Source organism: Triturus cristatus, chromosome 5_1 (assembly GCF_964204655.1).
Source record: "Triturus cristatus chromosome 5_1, aTriCri1.1, whole genome shotgun sequence".
Taxonomy (NCBI): domain Eukaryota; kingdom Metazoa; phylum Chordata; class Amphibia; order Caudata; family Salamandridae; genus Triturus; species Triturus cristatus.
The window spans coordinates 168,870,362-168,883,066 of record NC_140587.1 but is presented as its reverse complement, the minus strand read 5'-3'; the positions used below and the strand labels follow the sequence as shown (position 1 = coordinate 168,883,066).

The 12,705-nt window shown below is 43.9% G+C and overlaps 1 protein-coding gene across 1 annotated transcript in view; it reads left to right on the top strand.

Annotated features, from left to right (window-relative positions):
* Window positions 1–12,705, top strand: part of RHPN1 (rhophilin Rho GTPase binding protein 1) — a 444,327-nt gene that overhangs the window by 217,885 nt on the left and 213,737 nt on the right. The gene's annotated exons all lie outside the window — the stretch shown is intronic.

The following is a 12,705-nucleotide window of genomic DNA, read 5'->3' as shown; positions in this document are numbered from 1 at the left end:
ATAAAGGTAGGAAATAAGGGTAAGGACAAGAAGAATAACAAGAAATATGGAACACACTATTATTATCATAACTCAACCTCACACGTTGTTAACCACATAATCCCTAAGCCACACGGGAGCTTTCCTTGAACGTGGAGCCCTCTGGTTAACAGGAGGATCAGAAGACGGAATGTCCTCACCAGAGATAGAAATGTTCTCACCAGAGTTAGGACCAGCCAACTTTGGAACCTCCAAGACCACCCCATCCCCCTCCTGAACCACAACAGGCTGCTGCAAATTAGAGCCATCAGCCAAATCAAAGGAAGGACCCACTCCATTATTCAAATCATCTTCCAACCAATCTGAATTGTAAGGATCCTCACTGAATCTCTTACTAGACTGACCGGGGTGATCCATAGCAACCCTTTTTAAATTCCAAACCTCACCATTTTTAAGTCTCAAAGCATTGTGAAGCACTTCTACCACTTCTTCAGCGTCAAAGAAGGCGCTCTCACCTTTGCACACAAACCCAGGCTTTTTAACTCTAACCCAGTCACCCACTTCAATCACAGCTGGTTTGGTGGAGTGTTTAATATTGTAGTATTCACTGCTTTTTTTTATGAACACGCTGCATCCTATTCCATACCTCATCCTCTGACCAATTAACCGGACCCGAAGGAAATGACCAAATAGGGTTAAATTTAGAGCGGGGTTTATGTCCACGCATAATAATAAACGGAGGTAACCCGGTTGCTTCAGTGGCAGTCACTCGGTAAGCCCAGACAGTCTTGCCCACCTGTGAAATCCAATCTTGTGCATTACTAGAAGCACTTTGAATTATCCCTTTTAACACACGGTTAAATCTCTCTACCATACCGTTCCCACTAGGGTTATACAACGAAGTAGTCCTGTGATTCACGCCAAGTTTTGCATAGTACTCCTTAGCCATATTGGACACAAATTGAACTCCATTGTCACTAATTAATGACGCCGGAATACCCTCCAAGGATAAAACCTCATCCAAAAATTCAAGAACTGCCAAAGTATCCGCCTTATCCACAATCATTACAACTGGCCAGCACGAAAAAAGATCCATAAGCACGAAAATATACTTCTGAGACTCGCCACACTGGTCTTTAATGGGTCCCAAAATATCAATAGCGACCGTATCCCACGGCTCCTTTGAAACAATAGTATCACACATAGGAGGTCTAAGGGTCTTCAAAGACTTGTCCAAATTACAGCATGTAGTACAATTCCTAACCACTCTTTCCGTCTCAATATCCAAACCAGGCCACCAGAACAATTTTTTAATCACAGACTTGGTTCTAGTAATACCAGAATGACCCTCATGACACAGTTCCACAATAGAAGATCGAAGGCTCATAGGCGGAATAATTCTTTCACCTCTTAAAAGAAAACCGTCGCAAAAGGAGAGTTCTGATCTGACTTCCCAAAAAGGCTTGACCATGTTGGGTATATTATCCTTACGAGGCCAACCATTCAAAGTAAATGACACTACTTTAGATAATGTCCCATCACCACGGAATTCAGATTCCCATTCACCTTTGTTGATAGCAGAGCGACTCTGACTGTGAATCAACGCAACCTGAAAATCATTCCATTCCTCATCTTCACATTTTTCCAGCATGACAGGCATTCTAGACAAGAAATCAGCTACCAGATTATCTCTGCCTGGGGTATAAACAATTCTATACGTAAAATTTTGCATCCGCATTGAAATTCTAGACAGTCAAGACGAGACATTAGAAGAACATTCTGAGGACAAAATTTTGACCAAAGGTTTGTGGTCAGATCTTAGAGTGCATACCTTTCCCCATATGAATGATTTAAAATGGTCAAGACCCCAAGCACAAGCCAGTGCCTCCTTCTCAATTATAGGGTACTTCTCCTCACATGAAGAAAGAGACCTAGACGCAAAGGCGATGATGTTCTCTTTGCCATTACTCAAGTATTGAGATAAAACTGCCCCAATCCCTTATTACTTGCATCGGTAGTCACAAATCTTTCTGCAGCAGGATCAAAGCTACTGAGGCAGGCCGCATTTGCAATTGCGGTCTTGGTAGCATTAAAATTCCTATCACATTCAGTAGACCAAACGAAATTCACATTTTTCTTCAGAAGTTGCCAAATATTGAAACACTTGTACGCGAAATTATGAAGGTATTTAGCGCAAAACTCAGCCATGCCTAAAAAGGATCTAACATTATCCTTACTGCGAGGAGTTGGCGACTCTTCAATAGCTGAAACTAAAGACGCCTTTGGTCTAACACCATTACAATCAATAACGTGTCCCAGATAAGTTACTCTTTCACAAGCAAACTTACACTTCGCAAACTCAATAGTAAGGCCTTTACCCTCCAAGATCCTCAAAACCTTGCTCAGCCTAGAATCATGTTCCCCCTTGGTTCCCCCATAAATTAGAATGTCATCCTGGAAAAAAGTTACACCCGCCTCCTTTTTAAATAAGTGAAACATCAAACGTTGGAATACCGCACCCACTGACGCAAGGCCAAAGGGCATGCGGGTGAACTGAAAACACCCAAAGGGGGTTATGAATGACGTGAGGTGTTTGGAATCATGAGACAATGAAATTTGGTGATAGGCTGAAGATAGGTCAACTGTGGAAAACCAATTCACACCCTTAAGGCAACTCACCATCTCATTGATTTTGGGTAAGGGAAACCTGTCAATAACAATATTGTTGTTGAGATGGCGGAGGTCGACACAGAGTCAGATTTTTCCATTGGAAAGTTTGGCGATCACAACTGGAGAAATCCACTCTGATGCCTCTATTGGTTCTATCACCTTTGCTGCCACTAATTTCTCTAACTTCTTGGCTACATCCTCCTTAACCAGTATAGGAACGTTGCAACAACGGTGCACCTTGGTGACAGCGTTTTCTTTAAGGCGGATAAGATGTTCAAAACCACGTAAATTGCCCAGTTTCCCACTAAAAACAGATGGGAATTGTTTCATCATTCTCTCACCCAACGAAGAACCTTCATCAAGGATCAATACTTGTTCCAAGAAAAATATGCAAAAGTTTCTGATCCAACCATCCCAAAACAGGAGGTCTATTCTTAGCAATGTACAATTTAGCACGACAACGTCTGTTTTTGAACTCAAAAACAAACCATCTGAAACCAACAAGGTCAATTTTCTCACCACCATACCCTTCAGGGTGGATATCAGGTTCGAACAATTGTTCACCCACCTTACTAATAAATTTACTTTTCCACAACCTTTCTTCAATTATGGTATAAGGTGACCCTGAGTCAGCTATGATGTCAATATTCACACCACCAATCAACATATTGCAAATCGGTTTGTTGGTACATACAATGTCGTTAATATTTAGCATCAAATTGCTTCTAAAGTTTTTAGACAAATCCTCATTCAAAATCATATCCACAGGATCAGATTCATCCACACTTTCACAGTTCATATCCGTGACACATTTAACCTTGTAGTTTCTTCTTTTACACACTTTCGCAAAATGGCCTACCAAACCACAATTAGTACATTTCTGCTTCATAGCGGGACAATTCTTACTATGAGAAAGGTGGTCCAAGCTTCCGCACCTATAGCATTTAGCACGCTCTTTAAATGGAGGTCTATCTTTAAACTTGTGAGGAATTCTATTGAAATCATTAGGGATACTCGGTTTACTAACCAGCACTACATTTTGAGTATCATTCCTTAAAGCGACAGCGCATCGACCAGAAATCTCAGCTTTCCTCACAATAGCCAATATATCATCCAGTGGGGCATCGCCGTTCACCCACAATCTATCTTGAATTGCAGGGTTGGCGGTATGCATAACAACCAGATCTCTAATTAAATCGTCGTGCAAAACCCCAAATTTACAATCAAGAGCCAGCCTTTTTAAATCAGACACATAGTTATCAATAGTTTCAGATTTTGACGGTTTCCTCTGAAAAAAATGATACCTAGTAACACCAATACATACTTTTGGTTTAAAATAATTGTCTAGCTGTAATAATGCGATTTCGAAAACATTAAAATCCCCAGCAGTACTAAAAGGCTCATATTTGCAAAATTGAAAGTGAAACTAGAAACTATCAAACGAAGTAAAGGGAATTCTGTCGCCAAGCAGTGCAAAGCTCCACGTCATGACTGGCTCAAGAGTTGGTCCCGGTGTAGTAGTTATTGGTGTCAATCCGTAGGCTGATTGTCATTGCGCTCCAAATCGATCACCTTGCCTCAGTTGACATCGGAGCCCATTCTGCAACTTGTACTGGCACAACCCGAGTTTCTGGGGATGTCTGTGACACCAAGGCAGATCAAAGAATTCCAAGAGGCCATGCTCCAACTCTTTGAATTCTTTCTGACTCCTCTGCTGCACCTGTCGGCCCCAAGGAACTGAGAGGCCCTCCATCTGGGATACTGCCCGCAGATTTGTCCTTGGCGCCAGTTGGGTCTTCTGGACCCATCACTGGGCCTCTCCTGACTCCTGTACCGACTCCGCCCCCATGATCCACACAGGTTCCCAGAGCATCGACAGCGATGCCAACTTCACCGACACCGGAAGACAAAGTGCCTATTGTATTTTCTGACTCTGATCTAACCTAAACAAGACTGGTTTCCACAGTACTGCAACCTTCTGCCTTTGATTTCATTGCTGTCCCACCTCCACAAGGCAAATACCATACGCTACATTTATTTATTTATTTATTTGTTTATTTGTAAAGCGCAACATTCATCCGGATATCACGGTGCTGTCTTGCGGAACACATGGCAGGTTATATTATGTGCCTTCAGCTGCTCACACTTACGTCGTAGGAAAAAGCTGTTTTTTTATTTTTTTCCTGAACGTTACATAGTTCTCAGTAAGACGCAAGTCCTGCGATAATTTGTTCCAGTATTTAGCCGCCAGGTATGAAAATGATCGGCCTCCTGCTCTTACTTTCTGTATATGCCTGGGCCTGGCTAGTTGTTGGTGTTGTGATCCTAAGCACCTCGTGGGGATGTAGAATTCGATTTTATTCTGGAGAATTCTAGGCCCAAGGTAATGCGGCGCCTTGTGCGCATGACCCCGCAGCTTGAATCTTGCTCTTTGGCGCATAGGTAGCCAGTAGAGCTGTTTCATGCATGTTTGGTATGGATTCCAACAATGATTATGATGCAGGAGACAAAATTGGTCAAACCCACCGCAAAGACAACTGTGAGATGATCTCCAAGACGCCAGCAGCCTTGGCACCTCTCCTGATGCTGGTTTTGTTTTACCCCCTGGTCCTGCCACTGAAGAAAATGTCTTTTTCGCAGTGGTCATTCAGAGGGTGGCCGAAGTTTTTGACCATCAGCCGACTACCTTAGAGGTACAAATTAACATCCTGACTGAAGTACTGCAGCCGGGAATAACTAGTACTGAACCCCTCCTTCCTTTTAATGAGACACTCATTGACAATCTTCTAAAGACCCGAGCCAAACCTTGCTCTGGCACCCCCAGTCCACCACCAGATTGCAAGACCTCACCGACTAGTCCCTGTCAAACCCACCTATTTATCTCCACATCCCTCTCCTGAGAGTTTGGTGCAGGCTTATTCCAGTCAGACAAACCAGAATACTTTTCCAACTACTGCCCTAATTGGGAATCCAAAAGAGTAGAAGCCTCTTGGAAGAGGATATTTTCTTTCACTAGGTTGACCCTCAGGTCCATCAATGGCAGTTGCCTTGTGGGCATTTACACCCCTGTTACATTGGACTCAGTTGCTCATGTCCTCCCAAGTGTCCTGGAAGCCTTCGCTCTGTCTTAACCCAGTCCATGCAGATAGGCCGTGGCGCTGCTAAATTCATGACTCGTTGCAGCCAGGATACCAGGGACTCCATAGGGTGATCCATTGGCAATAGTGTTGCTATGCTTGGCTGCAATCAGTTGGTTTTTTGGACATGTCCTTTGACGTGACTCACTTGTTTGGGGACAAAGCAGATTCTATTCTGCTGTGCCTTAAAGCAGGGCACATCACACTTCTTGGGTTATCTGCTCCACCACGCCAACCGCATTAGTCTTTGTGTTCTTGCTGTGGCAGAGGTGCCTCCTACAGACAGCCACTTCAACCTTAGCTGGGGCCCCAACTTTTTCGTGGCCGTGGCACGGCATGCACAAGGACAGTGTGCTAGTCATCCTCCCCCACCACCCACTCACCACACCACCTCCAGCTGCAAAAACTCTTTAGTGTACCCTAAGTGGAGCACAGCCATCCAGTTGGTGTCAGGATCCAACGTTTTTCCTAGGTTGCCAGGCCATCACGTTGAACAGGGAGGTCCTGCACAAAAGGGTTTCAGACTAATATATATATGTGTGATCAAGGCCGCATGTCTGGCAGCCGAAACGCGTCATTTGGACACTTGATGCTTGAATAAATCATCATTTAACTCTCAACTTTGCCTTTGGAGTCTGTTTCCTGGTGTAGCACCTGTCTTTGGATGGTGGTACCCCTGGGATTCTGCTGTGGATATAATTTCATCGTATGCACTGCACTTTGTAAACAGTCGAAAAAGGCACAAACGACGAAATGCGTCTGGCAAACATTCTCGGTGAATAAACTAAAAACCGAGAACCTTGATTGAGTGCGGTCCCTTCATTTTGTGAGTGAAGTGAAGTCTTCGAGCTGAATATATATATATATATATATATATATATATATATATATATCTCGTTTCACAGTCAAAGACCAGATTCGTGTCAACCACAAGTAGGAGCACGCTCAAACCAAGTCCGTGGAAAAAAATATTTATTTTATGTAGAACCCCCCCTCCTGCCACATGAGCAATCGTGATCTTCTAGCCTTTTATTGCTTGGACCAAATATCTAAAAAAGAGAGAGGGTTAAGAAATTACGTGCCCTAGAATCTAGATATATCATCGAGCTAGGTACAATGTACCCTCAGGGTCTGAACAATGATGAAGAATTATGGGCCCATTTGGAATGAGGTCCATGTATCTTTTTGAGTAGTCAGGTAATCAGTATCATCTTGAACTATGGATCTTCTGTATTCTTATTTTTAACGATGATTCATTGAACTAAGGAATTTTTTACATGTCATACTAAACAGTTATTCAAGTGGGGCAAGGGGGTATGCTAGCTGTTATTTTAGGTATCCTCCTTGTATATGCAATCATTGTATTTAAAATTTTGACTGTTTTTGACTTCGCACATTTCTTGGTTCTTTACTTTATTCTTTCAATTTTTTACCTTATATTGTAGACATGTGTCTTGATAAAGAAATAGTATGTGCCCCAATGTAATTGTGCACATCCAAATTCGAACGGATAATTATTTAGCCTCCTCTCTTTCATTCTCCATTTACATGAGAGATCCTCTTGTCTTGGATTTTGAATGCCCCTTCAGGCCTTAATGGCTTGGCACAATAGTCCCACCTTTTTTAACATATAGATTAACTCAGAGAGTTCCACACACGATAATGATAGTTAAAAACAATGAAAAAGAAAATAATAAACAATTATATAGAAAGAGAAGAATTTTTTTTTCTCTTTAAAACTTTGTTTAAAGTATACACTTGTATCTGTGAGATTTGGATCTTAGTTGCCTTGTTCCACGCACTTTGAGGACGACAAAATGTTTACTTCTTTAATAATGCCGCATTATATGTTAAGATGGCCGACCTGAAAACATAAGCATTCAGTATGTATTGTGCCGTTTTCTATGTTTACCATTTACTTTCACTTGCACTCTCACTTTTTTTACTTTAAAATGGTGGTACTTTACGAAAGTAACTGACAAAGCCAGAGCAGCAAAACGCGTCTGTCTGCGCTGGAGGGGGGGTTCTACATGAAATAAATATATTTTTTCACGGACTTGGTTTGAGCGTGCTCCTGCTTGTGTCTGTTGACACGAATTTCGTCTTTGACTGTGAAACGCTGTGTAACGCGCCTCACCACCACATACAGGAGGCACCCAGGGTGAGTGGCTGCGACGATGGTGAAACTCTGTCTCTGCATGTATATATATCTATATATACACTTATAGATCTAGATATAGATATTATCTACTGGCGGTCGCCATTAGATAGTTATAGTTAGGACCGTGTTTCCATAGGAAATCCGCAACATTCTATTTGGAATAACTTTGGCGCCGATTGACGAATCCTCGCGAAATTCTCAAAATAGGTGGGGCGCTCCGCTCCTTCCCTGAAAGTCTCGGGGGGATTCGTCAAGCGGGGGCTGAGAAAAAGGGGGGTCCCAAAACGCGTTTTCCCCATGCATTTTTCCATAGGACCTTTAGTCCGAGCTACAGCCCGAACGGCTGAACAGAATTACTTGAAATTTGGCAGAGAGGTAGCCCTCAGGTCAGGGATGTGCCTTTTGAAGGTCTCGTGTAAATCTGTTCAGTATTTCCTGAGAAAATAGCATTTAAATCAATATATATATCTATAGGCGCGCTCCGAGCGCGTACCGTAAGCTTACCGTACGCGCACGCCGCCGTGCACGAGCGCGATTCTGATTGGTTGTTAGATCTTAGTAAACATTCGAATCGGTCGAAACCAGGAAGTGTCGGCCGCCATTTTGTCTCTCGCAGTCTGAGGGGGTGAAAAACAAAGGTGGAGAACGTGAAAAGGGGGCAGGGTGGACAGTTCCTGACCCCCTAGCCTTTGTCAGGGGGTCCCAGAAGGACCCCCAAGGGCAAAAATTAATTGTAATTTTTTTTCAAAAAATCGCGGAATGCGCGCAGCGTACGCGCACGGCGTAAACGGAAAAATTCCACGGACTTCGCGTAACGATTCCGCGACTACGCGTACCGTGCGCGCATGGCAAAAAAATTTACAAAAAAAAAACTTAGCACTTAAAAAACCGTACAAATTCACTGAAAAAACCATAGGTTTCACACACGTTATAGTTAGGAATTAGCATTTAAAAAACCTTGCAAATTCACTTAAAAAACCATAGGTTTCACACATGTTATAGTTAGCTGGGCATTTCCCTCGTAAAAAACCAATGAAATTCCCCCGTTATAGTTAGTGCAGGCAACTATAACTCACGCGACCGCAATCCTCTGCTGATGACGTCAGATATTACATCACTGATGACATATGTGTTTTTCTGAAAAAAAAATATTTGTAACATATGTATAGCTAAAAATTAATGGAAGAAGACATGGGTAAATAAGTGTCTAAATACAGTGATGTAATATCTGACGTCATCAGCAGAGGATTGCGGTCGCGTGAGTTATAGTTGCCTGCACTAACTATAACGGGGGAATTTCATTGGTTTTTCACGAGTGAAATGTCCTACTAACTATAACATGTGTGAAACCTATGGTTTTTTAAGTGAATATATATATATATCAACCTTCCCCAGTCCGGTTTCAGCCTTATGGACCTTCATCAGTGTGGTGCCACTCGTGTCTTATAGCACATTGAGCATGGGTCCACATCTGGGCATGCCCAACACACTTTGGTATGACATAGAGAAAACAAGCATTTACAATGCAATGGTCTCGGCATTGTTAAAGTTAGAGCTGTTGGCATTGCTCGACATTATTTTTGTTTATGTTTTTGTTTTTAAAACATTTAAAGAAACGGCATTGTTATTTACAATGTCAATAGCTTAATCACTCTCCAATGCGAGACCTATTGCATTTGCACCCACACAGAGAGCCACCCACACAAAGCCACCCACACACAGAGCCACCCACACATAAAGTGCCACTCACATAGAGCAACCCACACAGAAATAGAGCCACCCACAGAGCCACCTACACACACACACACACAGAGTTACCCACACACAGACAGAGCCACCACGCATAGAGCCACACACACAGAGCCTCCCACACACACACACACAGAGCCTCCCACAGAAACACAGAGCCTCCCCCACACACACACAGCCACACACACACAGACACACACAGCCACACACACACACACAGCCACACATACATACACAGAGCCACATACACACACAGTAAATAAAAGACTATGCCTTGGTTGAACCACGCTATCGCTGTTGTCTCTCTTTGGGAGTGGTTTCGGGGGAGGGTGGGGGAAGCCACTTGCACGTTGCGAGAGCACTATAAATTGGAAGCAATTAGCACTCTACGAAATTATTTAAAACAGGATACATGCAAACTACTCGTGTAATCAAATTCACAAAGACTTGAAAAAGACTTGTTTCTGGTGTGAATCACACCCGGCATTAAACCAGCCATCGCTAGCCGAGACCTAAAAAGGTTTCCGGTACGACCCAGGAGTGTTCTTCAGATTTCACTCAGGAGGAAACTGGCCTGTCCAGTATGAAAATGTTGGCACGCCTCGGTCCCCAGTGCCGCCCCGTCGCCGACCAGCTCCAGTCCAAGTTACAGGTCATAACAAAGCTAGACAATCATTTCCTGTTTGTGGCTTGTTGTTGCCTCATAGCAGTGGAGGGAAAACGTCTGCTTTAGAGCCAATGTTCGAAGCTGAGAATTCAAGTTAAGGAGGCCATGTGTGAATCCACACATTTTAAAAAGTAACATGAGCTTTGCGAACCTCATGACCTTTGCAAAGTTGAAGTTGCGAGAACAAACTTCAGCAAGAGTGGATATTGCGGAAGGATATTGCAGCAAAAGCGCCCATGTAGTAAAAGGTTTCCGACATTTTACAAATCGTGAAGTTTATAAAACTTGCAAAACTTAACAGATACAATTAAAAGTCACCTACCCCAAAACATTGCTGCTTACTGCCTAAAGCCAAATGTCCCACAAGAAAAATCTTTGCAAAGATGATTTGTCCCATCGAATAAACGACCACAGACACTGCATTTTGGCACCTGAATCTCGGGGTCGGGGTAGGCTTCACTTAACTCAGTTCGGTGTTTCAGTTCTTTATTAAGTTTGTTGTGACAATGCAAAGATATAGATAGCACAGAGTGCTCACAGAGGCCATAGTGGTAAACAGAATGAAACACAACAACATGCTGCGAACCATAGTTCGAAAAAGACATCACACCTCTTAGTGCTTGAAATTGCAAAATAGAAGTGCAGATACTCTGTACCAGAGTACCTGCTTGTTTCTGAGAAGTGCCAGTACTCTACAATTAAAAGTATTACATTTATCTTGAGAAGTGGAGGTACTCTTCCCTCTCAAAATAAAAAAGTGACAGTACTCAGTACCGGCCCATTTAAAGCACTGAAACCCCTCTAAGGGGTTGGGGGTATCAATAACCGGGAATAATTTGGATAACAGCTGGATGCGAGACTCGGGGAATGAGAGTAGAAGAGCAGCAGGGCGTCAACTACTTAGTAGGGAGAGTGCAAGGTCAGGCGTGGGACAGACATGGGGCACCCCCAACCCATTCGGTAGCACACCTCTGAGCATGTAGTGGTGGTTCTGGCACAGTGGAACATTTGCACTCCTGCCCAAGAGAGACCGCTTTTTGCCTAGTCATGAAGCAGCTGCCGCCATGCAGCCGAGGCTAGATTTGGCTCTGTGTGGACTGTTCTGGTCAGTTATTACCCAGGACAAAGCTTCTCTTCATGACTGTCTGAAATCAGCTTGCTGACCCAGGGGATTCCCAGGGAGGGGGAGGGGCGTGCAGAGAATGCAGGGAGTGAACTTCGACATAGCCCTGAATGTACACTTCTGTTTACTTAGCTGCTCCCTGACTGCTGTCTTACAGAAGGCAAATATTTCCTTTCAGAAAAGTTAACCACAGTCTTTGTGGCGGGGATCACACTCGGATCCACATAAAGCCCGATGTACAGTTGCTAGAAGTGAACAGTGCACGAGAGAGGGCCTTGGGTTCGAAGCCTGTGATCTTGGGCTCACCGCATCAGTCGAACCACGAACGCTCCATCAACAAGTGCTAGTTGCGCATTAAAAGAATGGTGCCGGAGCAAAGGTTAACCCGCATTTATTTCCCCTGTGCTCTCTCCGAAGTGTAATCTCACAGTTGTGTGCAGACATTGTCCCGCGCGCCGCGGAGATGCCTGTCCCTGGCAGATGACGCGCTCGTGTGGGTTTATGATGGTTAAACAATACCCAAGTGTATGTGGTTTCACACGGCGACGCGCTGCTGTGTGTGCGCACGGCCTTTGCACTGGTCGCCTCATTGTGTCAATGGCCTTTTGCATCGTTACTTTCACGGTGCGCGCAGAATAAAAAGATTTTCTCAATTTGAACATAATTGCTGGGTAGATGCAGCCTTTACTGCAACTCGTGCGGACTGAGCCTTCGTGGATTTCGTCGAAAATACAGAGGTGGCAGAATATGCACTGACCATTGCACAGCAGCGCTGCTTCTGTGAGATCTTCGATAGGGGAGAAGTATCGGAGTCACTCTGCCGCACCGTTTTGACTTCGTGAGTATGTTTTGTCAAATGCTGGGGCACGCTTACCAGGCAGGACTGACACCTTTTCCCAGAAATAAATACCGATCATTTGTACACGGTTTAAGAAAGGCCGGGATATGTAGTTAAAAAAAAATACCTTTTTACAAATCGCAGGAGCACGCCGACTTGGTAACCATGTTTCTCCGAGGTCAGCCAGAAATGCCTCGGAGAAACGCAACGTCGTTTTCGGATTCGGGGGCGTGTTTTGCTGTTGTCTCCTCCCTGAGACTTTTCGCAAAAAACACGCCCCCCGATCCGAAAAGGACGGGGCATTATTGGAGTGACGGGACCTCTTCTCCAATGGCTGGCCAGCATTTACTAGGCCAGCCAATGGAGAACAGGGGAGAAGAG